This window comes from Euprymna scolopes, chromosome 37 (genome assembly GCF_053919585.1).
Source record: "Euprymna scolopes isolate OS-2025 chromosome 37, ASM5391958v1, whole genome shotgun sequence".
Classification (NCBI taxonomy): Eukaryota; Metazoa; Mollusca; class Cephalopoda; order Sepiida; family Sepiolidae; genus Euprymna; species Euprymna scolopes.
Window position 1 is genome coordinate 68,127,327 of NC_136518.1, and position 22,500 is coordinate 68,149,826.

The 22,500-nt window shown below is 31.7% G+C and overlaps 1 long non-coding RNA gene across 4 annotated transcripts in view; it reads right to left on the reverse strand.

Annotated features, from left to right (window-relative positions):
* Positions 1-22,500, reverse strand: part of LOC145261215 (uncharacterized) — a 915,235-nt gene that overhangs the window by 102,225 nt on the left and 790,510 nt on the right. The window contains exon 5 of one of the 4 annotated variants that reach the window (XR_013864426.1): positions 21,910-22,214. The exons of the other annotated variants lie outside the window; for them this stretch is intronic. This is a non-coding gene — a long non-coding RNA (uncharacterized LOC145261215). Of the gene's footprint in view, positions 1-21,909; positions 22,215-22,500 lie in introns of those variants that run through there. 4 annotated transcript variants of the gene reach the window in all.

A 22,500-nucleotide genomic window follows, 5' to 3' on the forward strand; every position in this document is an offset into this window, starting at 1 on the left:
GGATGCTCACAGACGTTCCAGTTTGCCAGTGGCCTATATTTCTTGGACGCTGAATATTTGAGGTGAACGTTAAGGTTTTTTCTTCAAACAGTAACCCACCAGCGTTAATGAAACCACGAAATCTTTATCTCAGTTGATCAAAATTGTTATAAGAGTAACCTATCAGCAAGTACGACGTCAAAAACAATGTTATAAAAACAAATAATTCTTCAGATTTTGGACTGTAAAATATGTACAAAATGTCAATGCTGTGACCAGGATTCGAACCTAGGTTAGCACAGCCACAACGTGGGGTCCTAACCTCTAGACGATCACGGCTAACACTGACGTCTGTCGCTCTTGGCAGAAACATGACTACTGTCAAACTATTGAAAAATAAGGAGGAAACTTAGAAAAACACACTATAGCAACCATTGTTAAATGCAGCTGAATCTCTTCGCTCGCTAAGAAAAGTAGATCAGACCAGTTCTTCTAAGAACTCACCAAACGCCAAAGGAAATAAGTTAAATTAACCGCAAAAGAAACTGCAAGAAAGTCATCTTCTAAGAACTCACTGGAAGCTGACCAAAAAGAATCAAAATCCAAGCCCTAGCCACAAAAATAACTAGATATTGTGGCTACTATACACAATCTACTAATAAAAACAAGTAAGTTTTCTAAAATAAACTACAATAAATTAACCAAGTAACCTCACACTGTCACTGATTAGGACTTCATATAAACATAACAACTACACTATTGGTGTATATACCGTTCCACACTTTAACTATTAGTGACGGGGCAGTATCTCAATTCTACGAGAGTTGTCTTGCTATAAGATAAGTGATATTATAGTAAGATACACATAAGTGTTATATGGTTACATTTAATAAAAATGCCAAAGTCAGCACGTAGTAAAAAAGCTCAGAGAAATATAGACTATGAAAAAAACAAAGTCAAGGTATTATCTGAGCAAAAAGAATACTATCAGAAAAATGCTGAAATAATAAAAATTAAGTATATTGCAAATCCTGAGGCAAAGAAGGTTGCCTCACGTGCTGACTCAAAAGCACGGTATAACAGGGATCCCGAGGGGAAAAACTGCCTCACGTGCTCTTTATAACAAAGAACCAGAAAAAAAGAAGGCTGCCTCACGTGCTGACTCAAAAGCACGATAAAACAGGGATCCCAAGGGGAAAAAAGCTGCCTCATGCACAAACTATTATAAAAAGACCTACAACCCAGCAGGAAGCGACCTGCTACTAATGGAGGCGGCAATGAGCCACCTCCTAAAAAAGACAATACTATCATGAATGTAAGTTTAAAAATAAGACTGTTAGTAAAAATACTAATTAACAAGAATAAAAAACATTGGAAATGCAAAAGGATATAGGGATGGTATGCCAAAAAGTATACAAACAAGATTGCTATGAATGGCTAGGCACATGGAAATAGAATTGCATCCAAAGTATAGCCCTATAGCTTTTTACAACCGTAATGATGGCACGGAATGAAGATTGGAGAAAAGCTATAGGGCTATACTTTGGATGCAACTCTATTTCCATGTGCCTAGCCATTCATAGCTATCTTGTTTGTATACTTTTTGGCATACCATCCCTATATCCTTTTGCATTTCCAATGCTTTTTTATTCTTGTATATATATATATATATATATATATATATATATATATATATATATATATATATATATACAGTATATATATTTCAAGTAAAAGAAAATTAAATCAACAATTGATGAAAATGGTTTTAAGATTCAACTGATAACATAGGATAGTTCCTTCTGAAAAATCTGTTTACGAAATGGCAACCCGATATCTTCTCCCTCTCTCTAAAATCCATTAATAGTTGTAATATACTTCGATTACCAATGTAATAGTTATCTTGTTGAGGCAGAAGGCGTCAGTCTTATATTCTTCCACTGTCCAGCACGTGTTTCACCATTTGTGCTGGAGATAGTGCGTGGCTATAAAAATCTTGGCTATCATGTGTTCTGCTGCGCTCCATTTTTCGCGGGATTTTTTTTTTATTGTCTTTTGCTCATAATGCTAATTGTTTAGAAACATATTTCCAAAGAAAAATGTTGCAGTCTCGTATACGATTTGCACAGTGATGGAAATACCGTCTCAGGACACATTATCTTGCACGCTAAATGTGTAATAAACCTGTCCTAGTAAATAAATTATCCGTAATGTCTTTTGCAAGAAAACGATTTTCATTTACCGGGCGCCATAACGAACATGGCGACGAAATTTATCGAAAGGATCAGTGTGAAAACACATGATCAAAGCCTGTTACTATTTGATTCGATACATTTGCGTTTATATTTTACTAAGCTAGTGATTATCAAAGAAGAACGAATAAAACTTGAAGGAGGTTGGACGAGTAAACATTCAAATTTATGTGTGCATGTAGCAGCAGGTTTAGAAGGTTGCAAACTTTTCTGACTTTAATGATGATTAACAAAAATACGACACATTTATTTCACAATCCAGCATTCATCTATCTTTGTAGGATCAGTATACACACACATATATACGCACATATACGTACGTATGAATTTTTATATTTATACATATACATTTGTATATATACATATCCCATTGACACACACACACACACGTGTATATACAAATATGCTTCCTATCCACAGACACACATATATAGAGATAAAATGTATCAACGTATGCACACATATATACATACATATGCAAACATATGCATATCTATACACGCATACATATACACACATATATACGTATACCCATGACACACACACATTGTGTATATATATACATATATATATAAACATATATATATGTATATATAAACATATATATATACATATATATACATATATATACATATGCATATATATACATATATATATATGCATATATATATATATTGCAAGAGGTAAAGACTGAATCGCTAACGTTCATTTCAGAACGTTACAAAGAAAACGTATCGCTTAGAATACATTTGGATGTGTAGCTTACTATAGCTATATTGCGTTGTTATCCTATAATATATATATATATATATATATGCATATATATACATACATATATATATACATATATATACCTATATATATAGTCTTTTTAAATAAACAAATACATAATTTACACTATAAAGAAATGAACCAATAAAACGCGAGAATTAAAATAAATATATAATAGAGTTTATCAATAAAATAAACCACTAATGAAGTCACTGCCAGAAAAAAAACATCATGAAAACTTTAGAAAGGGGAAGTAACGGCGATGAGGGTAAAATATTAATTAAGATCAAAGCTAAATCTAAGGCCAATAAACAACTCCCAAGTTAAAATAATACCAATGCCTCCAAGCTGATAGAGATGGACTATATGGGATCGTACTTACCTCCGCCTACTTCACACTCATCTTACTTATTCCCTCACGACACCTCCCTTTAAAACTTGTACTGCTCACTTCACTTTCTTCCAGAACGTAAAAAACACCCGAAAGTCTTATAAAAAACGAATGTAATCTTAACTCTCGTTTCCAGATCCCTCTTTTTTAGGTTTGATGAATTGGTGTCTTTTAATTGGGATTCCAGTGAAACATATATGCACATATGTGACAAATAATGTTTGTATAATAAACACACTATATAACAGCTATGTTCTTCTATTGAGTTATTTTTAATAATCACGCGAATTTCATGAGAGTTTCATCCGGGAACCCCATCTTAAAACCATTATAAATATATGTTATATAGTCGTGATGAGTCAAGGGAAAGAGAAAGACCGAGGAGAGAAAAAAACTAAGCTGACCTCCACAGGATGAATACGAAAACAAATAGAGCTGTGGTGACGCTTATTGTTTGCCAAATCCTGCTGCATCAATGGTAAACGGCTGTTGCGATAATACAAAATAATTTGCTAATCTTATCGAGATAGATGGAGAGTACTGGATATGTGGAGAAATTGGTTGTCATCTAGACTCACGGGTACACCACAGGCTGGTGACCGAGAGAAATATTTGATGACGGCCTGCGTGAAATCTCCTAGTACGTACAAAAGACAAACAATACAACAACAATATTAAAGGAGTCCTAATACTGTTGGGTCACAGATTAAATATACAAGGGTCTTCTATGGCAAGGTAGCATGTATGTCTATGGAGCTGATCAATATCTTTATTTCGTAATCGATAAATGAAATACATCCTTTAACAGAATAGGATTTATCCTAGAACATTATTTGCTGGGAGTTGTGCAATTCACAAGGAAACATTGACATGTTTAACCCCATTCAAACTAAGTCAGAGCAATCCAGTTTGCCGGACACTTAGCCAGAGGCAGAAATCTGGAGTTTTATAAACATGCAACGTTCGCAATATCCAGGAACCGACGCCTTCCTCGGTAGCGACGCAATTTTTGGCGCCACGTAGGCTGCCAACTATCTGGCCAACGATTTAGTCCGGTCAAATTTTTCGCCTCGGGATATGATCGCGCCTAACAGGTGACGAGAAAGAGAGAGAGAGAGATAGAGAGAGAGAGGGAGGGAGGATAGATAGAGTAATAAAAAGAGAGAGAAAGAGAAGAAATAGAGTGAGAGAAAATAAAGAAATAAAACATAGATAGATATAGAAAGAGCTATGAAGTGAACTCGAGAAATGAGATTTAAAATGAGAGATTGAAAAATAATCTTTAAAAATGTTTGGAAAAATTGAAAGAAGGAGAATGTAGTAAAATTAAAAGAGGAAAGAACATTGGGTAAGAAGGAAAAGCAATTACAAATACAAGGAAATGCAAAAACAAATTTAAACAAACCATAAACAAGATAGAGAAATGAGAGAAATGGATTGAGAGAAGTTGTTGGGAGAGAGAATATGGAAAATATACCGAGGTTGTTAGAGAATTGAAAGGACATATTTAAAGGATTATCAGTCATGTCATTCCTGTCCCTCTGAGAGGTTCGCATTGACACTGGCACGTCCTTATCTGGACGTGAACAGCTTTGTGATGCTTCGCACTGTACAGTAATCGAGAAGATATATATTAGATGCCATATATATATATATATATATATATATATATATATATATATATATATATACTAGATGCCATATATATATATATATATAAGTATTTCATTTATTCACATAAATTTACTATACGAAAGTATAGATTTATGCGTAAACTTTAAGTATTTACTTCGAAAGTGCTCAATACGTAGGTAGAGCTAGTTAGTAATTTATAAAATATATATGGCGATTAAGCTACACTGAATATTCTGCGTTTCATCCAACTATAGGATTCGTCAGGCTTATGCGCATAAGCCTGACGAATCCTATAGTTGGATGAAACGCAGAATATTCAGTGTAGCTTAATCGCCATATATATTTTATAAATTACTATATATATATATATATATATATATATATATATATATATATAAAGTTATAACATATATATGACGATTAAGCTATGCTGAATATTTCGCGTTTCATCCACTCTAGGCCTCTTCAGGCTTATGCGCCTAAGCCTGAAGAGTCATAGATGGAATAAACGAGGAATATTCAGTGTAGCTTAATCGCCATATATCTTTCATAACTTACTAACTATCTCTACCAACGTATTGAGCACTTTTGAAGTAAATACTTAAAGTTAACGCATAAATTTATACTTTCGTATATTAATAGTATGTGAGTAAATGAAGTAGTTATATATATATATATATATATATATATATATATATATAAAAACTGTGAAAGCAAAATACAGAATTCCAAAAAATTATTGATGGCAATACAAAGTGTAATTCGTTTTACGCTAAAATTGTTTCCAGATCCAGTCGACAATTTCAAATATATATTGTTTGAAAATTTAAAAAAATACAGCATTTCTTCAGACTTTATGAATAAAAACACTTTTGACAATATACAATTTTGGAAAGAAAGAAAAAAGAAAGAAAACCCTAAGCCATTTACAATTTTTTTTTATATATCCCATTCGTTGAGTTCCTTAATTAGATTTCGCTGTTTCTTTATTTCCCAATAATTAACTTTTTTATAAAAATAATTTTTTAAATTTTTATTTCTTTATTTATAGTATGGGCGTAATATCCTTGCAGTTACGTTACGGTTAAATTTAGTTTCGTATTAGTGGCAAGTAATGTTTACAGATTATTGTTATTTTAGTACTTAGATGTAAGACCATTTTATGTTTAATATTTGATTGAATATGAGAATAAATAAAAATAAATTCTACCAACTTTAGATGTCAGATGACAAAATCAATTAAATTAATTTTCAGCCCCCAAATTGCTAATTTAATTTTTAATAATAACTAGATTATTGTTAAGTTGTTTTATTGATTTGAAGAGGGTATCACTTATTTCACTATCAATACTGTTACGACTGAATACAAAAATGCTCACCGTTATAGAAAAAAATTCCATTCTTAGATGAGCTTTATATTTATTTATATTTCTTACCCGGTTAGAACAATAGAAACTATATTCGCATGTTAGATTTGGATAATTCATTTAGATTATAACATTTCTAGCTATTTAACTCTACATTAAAATTTAATCCTAGCATCCGATGATCCTTATTGTTGTAAAAAGTTCTACCTCAGTTACATTTAAGGCGTGATAGCAGAAAGGCTTCCAATAAACAGAGATTGCACCTTTTTTGATTTCCCGGGGTTGTAATTCCTCCCCCTGTCCACTAGTGACAATTTTAATTCAAAATCTTCATTATTTCTGTTAAGTTCCCTGACCCAATCACCTAATGCAGTTGTATTCCTCTTTTTGTTTTTATTTTTAATGCTGATTCTTGTACCCACCACTCTGCTATCGTTTACGCCATCCCTATTAGTTTCTATCTCAGGTTCCCTTTTAAAGGATACTACGTGGTTCCTATATCTGTCCTTAAACACTGTTCCCGTGACTCCCAGATATATCTTCTTAGTGTTGTCGGTTTTTATCTCGCATTTATACACTATTTCCGAGGTTAGACATTTCCCGTCCAACAGACAATTCCCAGGTATTCTGCAATTACCGTTTCTGCTTAGGATACTTTCGTTTGATGCTAGTTTATTATTGTTCCTTATTTAGCTGATGTTTCTATTGTTGGGGCTAATTATAGTGTTAGGTATGTTTCTGGACGTTGAGAAAGATAATGTTACAGAGTTTCTATTTCTTATTTAGCTTAATATATTATCCGAGGGGAAGTTTTGGTCTATTATTCTATAGAATTCCGCAGGTATATTATTTTTTATATACTCGCTGAATGGTGGATTGAACCAAACCTGTCTCTTGCGTCTATTTCTTATATTAATGATACTACCGTCATTTTTACCTGTTCTGCTGTTATTATTTCCCCCACCGTTCCTATTCTTTTGATCATTTTCAACGTTTCCCTTATTGATCTTTGTTTTTTTCTAGCTCTCATTGCTATGTTATACGAGATTACGTAGTTAGATTTGTAATTACTATTATTGGTCCTATTATATTCAATTTTTTCCGTTGTATTCCGATCTCCTAAGGGCATCAATATAGTATTCCCTGTTTTTTTCAAAAATACTCTCATTCTTAGAAAGTTCTGAAACTTTTAGAAATGTTGGGGATCAGCGCTTTCTTCATGTATTTCGGATGGTTCGGTCGGTAATCTTTGTAGAATGTTTTCTGGTTAAGTGTGTGATAAGGTTCGTATGTGTTATCGTTTATGTTGAGGGTAACGTTCAGAAAGTTTACTATCTTGTAATTGCTGTCCAGTGTTATCTCTAATCAAAATTCCTTAAAAAATCTTCTGATGTTTTTTCTTGATTTTTCCGTAATACAATCGCTAGAATTAACTAGGAAAAGTGCACCATCCCTGTAGAATCCCCCATTTAAACCTGGAATTATCTGGTCTATCTCCTTTAGTGAGTAAAGACCAACCAAGTCAGTGACCTACGAGGAATCTGGGGTGCCCATTGTGATGTCAAAATTCCCCTCTCCATCTTTTCTACTTCACAATTCACCGTTATATCTGATTAAGGTTTTCCTTGCTATGTTTATAATTTCAATTTCCAATTTTGTTAAGTCAGTTTAATCTTCTGCTAGTTTAAGTGCTTTCTTAAATAATGCAGAGGAAATAAAGGGATAGTACGCATCTATGTCGAACATGATAAATTTTGTTTTTTAGTTTTTAGGGATCTTATCAAACCACTTGATTACTTCACCGGAAGAAATCCAGAGGTTGTGCTTAATTCTGGATTTTAAGGTTGGTATGATTCTGTCTAGTATCTTTTTACTTATATTACCTATATCGGATGCTATGGAGATATAAGTATAGTACTGGGGTTATTATTGAAGTCCGGTTTATGGTCCTTCAATAGAAACCGAATGTTAAGTGGGGCGTAAACCTCTATTTTGTCTTGAATGTTCATTTTCTCACATAGTTTTAATGCTAAAATGTTGATTCTAAATAGTCTCTCTTCAGTTGCTCTCTTGTATTTATTATTAAGTTCAGTTAGAATGAGATTATTATAAGTTTGAAAATTCATACTGTAAATATTCATGGTTTTATCTGCTGGGACCATAATGTTTGGGTTGTCCACTATTTTTTTGAAGTCTTATTAATGTTTCTTAACTTAGAGTTTAAATATTCATGCTTTTTTTAACTTTTAAACCCTTTACCATATTTATCAAGTCCAGCTCCAAACGTTCCAAGGATTGTAATTGTGGTGGGAATTTTCTAGTTTTTATCTGGTAGAGTTTGAAGTAGTTCACGTTGTCTTCCTTCGAATGGTTTCCATTCAAGCCTTTATTAACAGCGGCGGTGATGTTGTTGTCCTCATTATTTTTCATATCTGATTTTTCATTTCTTCCATCTGATTCATTTAGTGAAATCCTTTACCGCCTGGATCATGCTCATTTTGCATTGCTTGTGTCCTGGAATTGCTATGTTCTTTGGTGAAAAAGTGATTTCCTCTTTTGAGAACATATATGTATTGGCGTATTTTTTTCAGCTTAAGGAGAAGTATAGACTTGTATGTAATATACTGAGTTCATGTAATTCAGTAAATTTTCATATACCAATAAGTTTAGAGCCAAAAAAGTTGACTTAAGGAGTAAGCTATAAAATTATCATATTTCATAATTGAGCATTAATATACTGTGAAAGCAAAATTCAGACTTCAAAAAATGTGGGGATGGCAACAAAAAGTATATTTCGTTTTACGTTACAATTGTTTCCATGTCAAGAAAATGTAATTGCAGAATACCTGGGACTTGTCCGTTGGATGGGAAATATCTTACCTCGGAAATAGTGTATAAATGCAAGATAAAACCCGACAACACTAAGAACATATTATATATTTTAACCTTACAATTGAATAAAACAACATATCATAAATCTTTAATTAAACTTGGAAATACGATTTAAAAATAGCGCGGATCAGTAAGTGCACTAGTACCATATATATATATATATATATATATATATATATATATATATATATATATATATATATATATATATATTTATGTATAGATATATATATATATATATATATATATATTCATTCAGAAAAAAAATGTTAAATAGCAGTGTTCTGTCTTGGACTTTTTTGTTTTGTTTGTAATTTGTCAATGTTTTAATTGTTGTTGTTATTTCTCGATTGAATTTGTGCATGAAAATTTCATATTGGTCCAAGTCCATCTGCTTTTTTGTTGTTGTTTTTCAAAGAAATTTCGACTGAGTTTCCACAGATGTCTTACGTTTAAAAAGCAAAAGTCAAGTATCATGGTGTAATTATGCTTTAAATAGAATCATGTTTTTCCAATGCGCCCCCTTTTTTATACAAGAAACAACTGTTAATTTTATGAAATTATTTTCACAGAATCACTTGAAGCGAAGCTAAACCTATCGTTGTCCAATTGTGCTCTGAAAAAAAACTTTCATTACGATCGCACTCCTGTCTAATCAAAGAATCTGCAGTTTATTTCGTAGCCTCACCTTTCTGCGTACGGTGATAAATCTTCTTTAATGCGCTTGTGATGTCAAGGCATAGAAAAGTTTTTACTTTGGTCAAAATTGTTCTTTAATCGGATTTCTTAAATTATCAATTTTCGATACTTATCTTACGCATTCCGAATACGAAAACTATGTAAGAACACTCCCAGACACATCATGTACATTTCTGTGAAATACCCCCCCCAAATGGGCATGTCGTTTCCAAGTCCATGGGCAATAAACTCACACAAAATATATATTCAGCACGTCTGATTTAACACGACAGATTAATTTTTCCTGTTTTTATGGATATATTTTCAATTTGCCGAGCAGTTGTTTTAATTTCAGCAGGCATGTTGTATAAAATGGCGCTCAAAAGTTGTTGCTTGGCCATATTCTTCTCAAGTGATTTCTATCGGTGCATCCGAGCGCTTAAGAAGAATATTTATTACTTAAAATTTCATTAGAGCAATTCATTGTGTGTATAATATTTAGTTGAGATGAAAGTTATTGTGAATTTTTAATTTTGATTTCAAAAGATGTATTTTTTAAGTTTTCGTTGTAATAACTTTACTTTATATATCATTTTAAAGAGCTTTTTCGTTATATCTTCATCGTTTAAGTTACAATAATTAAAAACTACTCGTTGAATATAAATTTTAAAAAAGCAAATTCGCACCATGTTTTTTTTTTATTTCAACTCCAACCAGGCCGATAAGCGGCTAAAACTGCTCACGATATCAACGAAGCGCTTGGCCCAGTATTATTACTGAACGCATAGAACAATGGTGGTTTAAGAAATTTCGTGGCTACGACAGGTATCTTGTAGATATGAACGTAGTGGTCAGTCATTGGGTGTTGACAATGATCAATTAGGAGATTTAGTCGGAGCCAAACTGTTCTAGAACTTGCTTCTGAATAAGACGTAACGTACACGAAGAGTTCCAACCACGTTAGATATTGAAATGACAAAAAAACTTGAGAAATTGGTGCCTCACCAATTGAAAGACGACGAAAAGAAACGCTATAATGAAGTGTCACTTTCAATCTTTTTACGCAGCAAGAACGACCCGTTTCTCGACCGCGTTATCACTTGCGATGATATTTTACGACAGCCTGCAAGGCTCAGCTCAGTAGTTAGACGGCGAGGACGGTCCACGATACTCCCAGAAGCCAGAGTTGCATGAAAATAGTGTCATGATGACTGTTTAGCAGTCTGCGACCCATCTCATCGATTACAGCTTATTGAATGCGAAACCATTACGGCGGAGAAGTACTGTCAACAAATGGATGAAATGCATCACAAACTTCGACAATAGCCAGCATTAGTAAACAGAAAATACCAATTATCCTCAACGACAATGCCCGACCGCACATTACTAAACCGACTCTGCAAAATCTGAAAAAATTCGGCTACTTCATCCTCCATACTCTCTAGACCTCTCTCCGACAGGCCACCACTGTTTTCAACCGTCTCGAAACTTTCTGCTGGAGAAACGCTTCAAAAACCTGAGCGAAATTCAAAACTGCTTTCAATGTATTCATCGCCATCAGAACACAATATTTATTACTTTACTATCATTAATAGACACGTTTTGCGTTGGCAAAAGCGTGTTGATTCTGATGGTCTTTATTTCGACCAATAACTTTTTTGTTTGAGCCGAGATATGTTCATCTGAATTTAAAACTTAAAAAGCGACAGACTTTTTTATCAACCTGATGTTACATATTTTTACGTTAATACGAGAATTTATCAAAGGAACAGCATAAAACACTATATTTAGTATTCAGAGATTTTCAAAGAATCGGTGTCGGTAATTGCATGAGAATCAGAAGAACTATTTTCATCGTATTATCACAAGTGTGCTTGTGCATGCTAACATTTAAATGTGAAAACCATACAATATGCATATTGTATATATATATATATATATATATATATATATATATATTTGAGACAGAGAAAGAAATCGGTTTATGTAAATGTGCATGTATGTGTGCGTGGTTTCATGTTTGTGTGGTCGCATGTGTGTGTAATTGCATGTGGGCGTGTGTGGTTGCATGTGTGTCTGTGCAGTTGTATGTGTGTGTGTGGCTGCATATGTATGTGTGGTTACATGTGTGTGTAGTTGCGTGTGTGTGTGTGTAGTTGCATGTGTGTGTGGGGGGCATGCGTGTGTGTAGTTGCATGTTTGTGTGTGTGGGGTGGTTATATGCGTGTGTATGGTTAGATGTGTGTGTAGGTTACATGCGTCTTTGTGTGTGGTTGCAAGTGTGTGTGTGTGTATGACTGTGTGTTTGCAACCCGACGGCCTGTCTTATGATCAGCGTGAAATAAGTATGGCCCACTATTGAAAATTATGCTAAAAGCTAGCATTAAACTTAAGCGCCCGGGGACCCCGGCAACGCAATAAACAATAAAAAGAAATCCACTCAGAATTGGAGGCAATTCCAAAAATGTTCTCGCTTCAAGAAACATAAGCCATGCTCAGATTTTCGGGAGTAAAAGAAAATAATGACCCTCCCCTCGCGAGTGTCTGTAGCCAGACACTATGTCGGCTTATCTATTCATTCGTCCGGGTTCAAGCAAAACCTTATATTTATATCTATTTTCGAAGCCAGTCTGGTGACAAAATATGCATATATGAACGAATGTTTGCTAACTAGATGTGAGCTGTTTGCACGTATACATATTTATAGACGAATGAAGCTTTCACACTATATATATAATTATTACAACATTTTTAATACCTAAATACACTAGTGTTTCATCCTTTAGGGAATTATCATATATACATATAAATCCAGGCTTGAGATATTCAAAAGTAAGAACTTATAGTCAACGAGGTTTTGAGATAGTGCTTGATAACACGAGTAAAATATTTTCATCATTATTTATTCGAAGGTAAACAGTTACATTTGGTCGCTACAAAAACCTATCTGTTTCAGTCAATAAGACTTCTTTATGCGATCTTGAACCATTAGACCCTATATAAAAGAGAAAAAGACATAACTTTTTTTTCCTATATCGTCGACTGTTTCAGGGTCACCAGACAAATCTCATAGACTGAAACAGATGGCTGTTTTTAGCGACCAAATGTCACTGTTTACCTTCGAATATATATATATATATATATATATATATATATATATATATATATTCGAAGGTAAACATATATATATACATATATATATAAAAATATATATAGCAATTCTCTAAGTGCATTATTCTCTCATTCATTGCAACATAATGACACCTTTGACTATAAAAAAGCAAAAATAGTTAAATTTATTTCAAATAAACCGCGCCGAAGACTTCTTGCATCTGCGCTTATCAAAAATTCAAACACAATTAAACACCGTGCAGGTTTCTATACCATAGCGCCATTAATAAGTAAACTTTTATTAAAAGAATATAGACACAGGTTTACCTTCTCACACCATTACCACACGCCCTGTAATAATTTATACATATAATCTAAATCAATAAATTACATAACAAAAAACACTCATTACCTTTCTGTTACACACCTATATTTGAATTTAAACAGATATATCTATCTATATATATATATATATATATGTATGCATATATATTTGCATATGTCATTAACGAGAAAGGAATATATTCTGTTTGTTTCTTTCTCAATCCGTTTCTTTGATTTTGATGAGATTATGTTCGAACGTTCTGTACGAATGTAAAAAGAATGTGCCGTAGTCGCGATATTTTCGACTTCCATAAGTCGTCTTCATGCGAATCATGGTATAAAAATTGCATTAATGAATTTATTGTACAGACGATTATAATGGTTTAAAATCATTAAAGCATGTAAGGGATCCAGCTCTTTATATTGAAAGAACAGGGAACGCTTAAATTAAAGGTTCAAAAATAAGCCCGCCAAAAACAAAAAAAAATGGATTGCAAGACAAACACAGTGGAATTATCTTTGTAGTTCAATAAAATATGCATTAGAGAAAAAATACTGCCCAAGAATGGTACTATATACACACACACATATATATGCATATATATACACATATGTACATATATAGATGCATATATATGCATATATAGATATATATATACATATATATATATATATGCATATATATGCATACATATAATATATATATACATATATATGCATATATATAAACATACATATATATATACACATATATATACACATATATGCATATACATATAATATACATATATACATATATATATATACATATATATGCGTCTATATACATATACATATACACGTACATATATTTACATATACATATATACATGTAGATATATATATATATACATATATATATATATATATATTAATATATGTACATATATATACACATATATATATACATATATACACTTACATATACATATATATACATATATATATACACTTACATATACATATATATGCATATGTATATATGCGTATATATACATATGCATATATATACAAATATATATATACATATACGTATATATATACATGCGGAGATAAATATATATATATATATACATATATAATATATACATATGTATCATATACATATATCATATATATGTATATATATATTTATATATATATATATATATATATATATATATATATATATATAGATATATAGATATATATATAGATAGATAGATAGATTGATAGATAGATGTAATCCACGGGTGTTTGCACAGAAAAATATTTAATTTCATGCACTAGAGTAGATTAGAAAAAAATGCAATGGAGGTAATTCTAGATAAAAAAGAATACCATGAGAGTTACCTCCCTTGTATCGGGTAATATTATACGAATTCAAACACTAAGCAATAAAACAGTAGTAAAATAAACACTGATAAATAAAGGAATGAAATTATATAAATTCATATGATAATTAAAAACAAAACAAATAGGAAAAACAGAGAAAATTAAAACAAAATTAAAAATTAATAAATAAAACATAAAAATACGAAAGTACGGGTTAATAAGTAAAACTAACTTTACATAACACCAAAAGATGAAGGAAGTGAGGAAACATAGCTGTGGAAATCTTTTTACCCGAATACGATGTTAAGCTTGTTAAAAATATTTGTTGTAAAAATCTAATGGATAAACATCTGTAAAAATTGGTGGGAACATGATATTTTTACGGAAACATAAATCGTAAAATTGCCAACTCATTAATGAAACAGCTGTAATAGAAAAATCCAGGAAATAAACGAAGGTTATAAAAAAGAAAACGTGAGTATTTGAATTTTCAACAAAATTTTGCACTATATATATATATATATATATATATATATATATATATATATATATATATATATATATACAGGCACACACAAAAACATTTTCTAATTTGATTAAAGACGGTATAAATAGACGGACAGATAGAAAATATACCTTTATGATAATATCCTAATTAAAATTAGTATTCTTCGATTACAGGGAATACAAGAAACACCTGTGCTGAGTATATTTCAGCAATCGTTTGCTCAGTGAACTGATGATTTTACGATGCTATCCACTTACGCATTATTCATATCTACATCCGGTTTTGCATCCTAATGAAAACGAATTTCTGAATTGCGCATCGTCTGAAATTGTATGGTAGACCATATGTGCACATATGACCCAACATTTGATGAGGATTTAATTAGCAGAGTCACTGCGGTTATATTTAAAATAGCCACATCACGACAGTACTAAACTGAACAACGCATAAATAAACGGACTGAGAGAAAGAGGTACAGGGGGGGTATTAGCAACAGTAGTGTTAATTTGATAATATGATGTTAATACACTAGCAGATGTAAAAGCATCACACACCCTCACACACATATATATATATATATATATATATATATAGTTTACTTCAATCATTGTTGGTAAATAGATATCTGGTTACTTAGCTGTAATATTTAGCGCTTAACGATTATCGATGTTTTTTTCTTTACATTATTTGTAATATGTCTCGTGCAACACATGGAAGGCTCACGTAATTCGAATTCTTCCGGACTACTTTTCATACAGACTGTTTTTAAACACTTTGATTTCATGAAGATATAAAAGCCTGATGCCATTAAATGTTTTTCACTCTCTAACTGTCTCCATCATCATCGGCAATCACTCGTGACTGGTATGATTGTTCTTCCGTCGGTGAGATTGGGTTTGCTATTTTTTTTTTAAATTTTCTTCCTTTGGAGATTGTAATGCTGGGTATGGGCCAGCCAAACCAGCTGCCAACATTGCCCTTCTTTTTATTGAAACCAACCGAGAGCTCTTTTAGTATCATCGCTGTTCCCTTTAGTGCATTTTTCTGGATCTCTTTTGCATTTGGTTCACAAGGAATATTAGTTAGGTAGGACTTCAGGTTCTTCTTCATAAACCTTGTAGCACCTGTGATAACTGGTATGATTGATATCTCATTAAGATTCCAATTTCTTTTCATATCATACATGAGACCTTGGTATTTGGTCTGTTTCTCTCTTTCAGCTCTGTTCAGACCGCCATCGTTAGGGACACTCACTTCAATCAAGGTTGCAACTCTCTGACTTATTCCATATAACTTTGTCAGGTCTTATAACAGCATTTTCAAGGTAGGTGGCTGTAGAGATTATATGGTCGTAATGGGTTCTAAGATGGCTATGGAGGCCGATCCTTGAATTGCAGACTTTATTGCAGTGGGGATATGTGTGAGTGGTCGAGTGGGTAGTGGACGAGGTGGAACGACTTGTATTGGTAGTAGACCTCTCCTTTCTCTGCTTCCTTCCTTTTTTTCTGCGGCTTTGTGGAGTTTTTTTTTTTCTGAGTGAGCCGTACCTTGATAGACTAATAGACTAACCTGCTCCACATGCCGCTCTAAAAAGCAGAATCCTCGCAGCTGGTAAAGCTGAAGGTACACTGTCTTAGGTGTGTCTTTATGTTGTCTCTTTTTCTATCCTTCTTGAGACCGTTTTCCTTTTTTAGCTGACCGTGGGGCATTTGCTATGAAACTCTCTAAAATATATATATATATATATATATATATATATTATTATTATTATTATTATTATTAATGATATGATCTCAATATTTACCTCGATTCTGATACAACCCTCGATTCCAATTTTTATAAATCTCTAACTAGTTAACTATAAAGTGGTTATTTTCCCCGTTTACGTAAAACCCAATATTACATATGCGTATATTTTCTCAAACGTAAAAGTACACTTGTAAGCAGATGATCCATAAATTTTAGCTTTATTAGGAAGTAAAAATCAATAAATATTTATCGGTACGGCAAGCAGTTTAAAATGTTATTTTAAACCAAATAAATTTTTAAAAAGGTAACAAAGGAAATCGATTTCGGTATTGGAAAATTGGTACAAACATTTTTGATACCGATCTCGATACCCGCAAATGTAGCTATTTTTCACTAATATATATACATATATATTATATTTTTCACTAATATATATATATATATATATATATATATGTATATATATATTGATATGTAGTTTGCTTGAAGCATTGTGTGGGATGTTTAAAAAAGATTTAGAAGGCTGTCACTATGCGAGGAATGAATTATAGTCGCTGTTGGTAAGAGGAGACGAGAACAAGTGGCAATTTACAAATCAATAAGTACATACGTATATATATATATATATATATATATATATACATTTTTTATATATATTTATTCAGGTGTATGGTAAAATGTCTTACTTGTAATGCCTATGCGACGTATTCCATTATTAATTTTGGAAAAAATTTCCCGTTTCAAATGGTGTGCGTAACAGGTCGATTCAAAGCATGATTTGAATCGACCTGTTACGCACACCATTAGAAAAGGAAATTTTTTTCCGTAATTAATAATGGAATACGTCGCATAGGCATTACATGTAAGAAATTTTACCATACAACTGAATATATATATATATATATATATATACGTATGTACTTATTGATTTGTAAATCGCCACTTGTTCTCGTCTCCTCTTACCAACAGCGACTATAATTCATCCCTCGCATTGTGACAGCCTTCTAAATCTCTTTTACACACACACACACACACGCACACACACACACACACATATATATATATATATATATATATATATTTATATATAGATGAAAAATATGCTTATTCAATTATATTTCACCCTTTATTTATAGCAATCTTTTTATTTATGGAGCTCAATGTATGTTAAATATATTTACAACGCATATACAAATAAATGACAAGAATCGTTATTCCAAAGCCCTATGTTAAGCATATATATATATATATATATATATATATATATATATATATATATATATATATATATATATATATATATATATATATATAAAGTTAGTAAAATCTATATGAAAATTACGCTACACAGATTATTTCGCGTTTCTGTATGTACGGTATAATCGAGTTGACATACTGGTTCTCGTAAGATGACCGAAGTTAAGCAACATAAAGCCTAGTTAGTTCCAGACGGGTGATCATTTGGAAATTCTAGGCGCTGTATGTTCTCTTAGCGTATATCGGTATTTGTTTTTAGTCCTCCTGTACGAGCAGTTCACTTGCCACTGATATTTATCTATGTGGACTCAGCAGAGGTGTGGTTTAGGATTGTGCACCTCCTGCCACAAAAATTTAACGCGCATGCACACTCATACGTGGGTATCCATAGCTTGCCAAAGGCTGAGGAAGCCTCTTATATATATATATATATATATATATATATATATATATATATATATATATATATATATATATATATATATATACTGTAATCATTATGAAATACCTACTGACACTAGGGATTCATCCGTTCTGGAATCATCAGTGCAGGGTGTCACGATTAACACTGTTCGATAGATTCGAACCCGCCATTAACAAGGATTCGCGTAATAGGTAAATTGCCCGATTTTATTTCAACTTGAAGTGCTCAACGATAAGAAACAAGTTTCTTAAAGGGGCTGACATAATTATTTATTATAATAATTATTATTAAATAGCTACAGACACTAGTGTGTCATTATTTCTGGAATCAGTGGGGGGGTCACGAGTAACGCTGGTGTATAGATTCGAACCTGTTATTAGCATTATAAATATTATATATATATATATATATATATATATATATATATATATGTGTGTGTGTGTGTGTATATATTAAGGTTAATAGTAGAAAAACAGAATGATAAAAGAAAGAATGATTAAAACACACAATCAAAGATAATATTTGGGTTTGCAACGTTTTTTTTTAAAAAGATGTTTCCAATATTGCTTTAATATTATAAATACATAGCAATATGCTCAATATTTACTTCATTATATTATGTGTGGAAGATATTGCAAAGATGTTGTCTTTTAATTAACCCATTGCGTATGGAATTGTATGAGGTTATCCTTTGTTTATTGAGCTTGAACTAATGCTTTTTTTATGTTGCTTATAAAATCAAGGGGAAATATTTATCGCAGCATCGTTTGATGCAGGCTTATTTGAGAAGGCCCATTTCTCAAGGAATGAGGAAATATGCAAGTCAAGCACAACGAGCAAAACTGTAGGTGAAATTCTGTAAATGAAGAAACAATAATGGTGGGAGTGGCAATAAAACAAACATTAATCAAGAATAATTCTTTTGAATGAGATAGGATTTGGATTTTATAAAATCCCTGGTGTTACCGGATTAAATGTTCTCAAGATATTGGCTTCCCGACCCCAAAATGTACCAAGCATTGATGCTATAGTTTTATATTTATTTTCCTTAGAAAACTCAAGATAAAAATAAAATCAACATTTTTTTTTCTACAAAAGAACAAAATTAACTTACACTATGAATATATATATATATACACTATTAAAATATAAAAATCTTGAGGTATGAAACCATTTTTTTTTCGGAAATTACACGGTTCTGTATTAAATCACCTTAAAATGTCAGTATGTCTTCAACAAAAACAACCAACCTAAACAATATGAATAGATGTTTAAACATATAACAAATTTATAGCATAAAATTATTCCCATATTAAATAATTCGAAATGATCAATACAACAACAGCAACGAGTCATGGTTGGGTAGGGATTAAAAAACGCGTGCTGAAAATCTTAGTGTGCCAAGTTTGAACCCAGTTCGATCCGCTGTAACCGTGTCGAATAAGGACGTTTGGTAACTTTCGCATGCTTCCTCTCTTAAGTATTTGATATCCGTCCGAAATGAATTATTGATAGAAAGATATCGAGAAAGCGAATGGCAAGAAAAGAATCATCAGCAACGATGCTCGACAAAAGCATCAGTAACAAAAGAGAGGTGTCAGTTGCTCTGTGGTAAACGATACGGGCTGTAAAGCAGTGTCTGTGTGCCAAGTTCGAACCCAGTTAGTTCCACAGAAACAGTGTCACTTAAATACATTAGCAACTTTCACGTGCTCTCTCTTTCTCTCTCCCCCTATCCCTCTCTCTCTCCTTCTCTCTCTCTCTCTAAAGTATTCGATATACTTCTGTAAATATTTCTAAACAATAATATCGGGCAATTGCTAACAAAAATCGTTTTAAACACTGATGCCCGACGACGACGACGACAACATCTCTGAAAACCCAAAACAAATTTCGATAAAAATTACCAAACAAAACTGTTCTTTATAGTATATATTGAAGTTAAATGTATCCCTGAGAATGTTGGAATACGCAATAACAATGATAAAAGAACGAATTCTGTAGTGAAAAGCATTTTGGCGCAAAAAAAAACTAGCAAATAATTTCAGTTATTGCATTTATTTTCCTATCTAATTTATTTCTCTGATTACGTTCTCATATTTAATGTAATTTTAAAAACTTTTCGGACAACACAATCTTTCGCCGTTCTTCAGGTGAATCTTCAGAAGGCTCTTGTCGAACTTGGAAATTGACGGAATTTGAACGAACACTTTATTTATTTCACGTTCCGTCAGAAGCACTATCAAGTCATGTCTAAGTAATCTGCCTGTGGTTTTGATTGCACACAGTGCGAATTGAACCTCCAAGAGAAAATCACTTTCAAAATTGAATTTTCCAAGTACCCTAACAACTGCGACACGGATTCTTGCGGACAGTTAAAGTACGAATTGAGAGAGACTTAACACTGTTTTTATTTCTAGTTGAAATATTACTATTTTATATTTTATTACTATATATATATATATATATATATATATATGTATATATACATATATATATATACATATATATATACATATAGTTAGTAAGTTATTAAATGTATATGGCGATTAAGCTACATTGAATATTCCGCGTTTCATCCACTCTAGGATTCTTCAGGCGTATGCGCGAATTCTGTGGTTGTTTGTCGTTTTTATATAACCATCTTCTATTGAGAGTTAAGTATGTCAATCAGCTTTCTAGTATCCAGCTCTACTTACTAGCTCTACCTACGTGTTGAGCACTTTTGAAGTAAATACTTTAAGTTTACGCATAAATCTATACTTTCGTATATTAATTTTGTGCGAGTAAATTAAGTAGTTATATGCATATTTATATATATACATACATATATATATATATGAATACATATACATATATATACATATATATACACATATATATACATACATATACATATTTATATATATACATATTCAGATATATATATATATATTCATATATATATATATTCATATGTTCATATATATTCATATATATATATATATATTCATATATATATATTCCTATATATATATATATTAATATATATATATATATTCCTATATATATATATATATATATATATTCCTATATATATATATATATATATATATATATATATTCCTATATATATATATATATATATATATTAATATATATATATATATATATATATATATATATATATATATATATATATATATATAACAATTTACTATAATAATTATTTTCGGGAATCATCAGAACAGGGTGTCACGATTACACCGGTCGGTAGATTTCGGCGTGTTCTGTCTATAAATTTTACTTCGTCCCAAAAGGAATGATATGAGAACAGTAGTCGGATGAATCCAAACAATAATAATAACGTATGTATATGTAAAGAAATCAGAAATTGTTTGCCTTTGTTTTTAATTCTAACGTCTAATTTAATAATAACATCGTAATGAAATGTACACCAGAAATAAAAATAAGATTACAATTGTACTCACCTTAGGCAAAGTTGGGTGTATATCGCCAAATGTATATAATGTTATTCACTTACCTGTAAAGGTAAAACAATTATATATGCGTTAATATATATGAATATATATATAGAGAGAGGTGGGGAGAGAGAGGGAGAGAGACAAAGTGAGATAGATAGATAGATAGATAGATAGATAGAGGTAGAAAGTGAGGGAAAGAGAAAGAAAAAGAGAGACAAAGAAAGAGAGAAATTAAGAGAGAGGGTGAAAGAGAAAGGGAGAGAGAAAGAGAGAGACAAAAAAATCAGACAGAAAGATACAGAGACATAAGGTTGAAAGAAGGGAGAAGGATGAAAAAGACTGAAA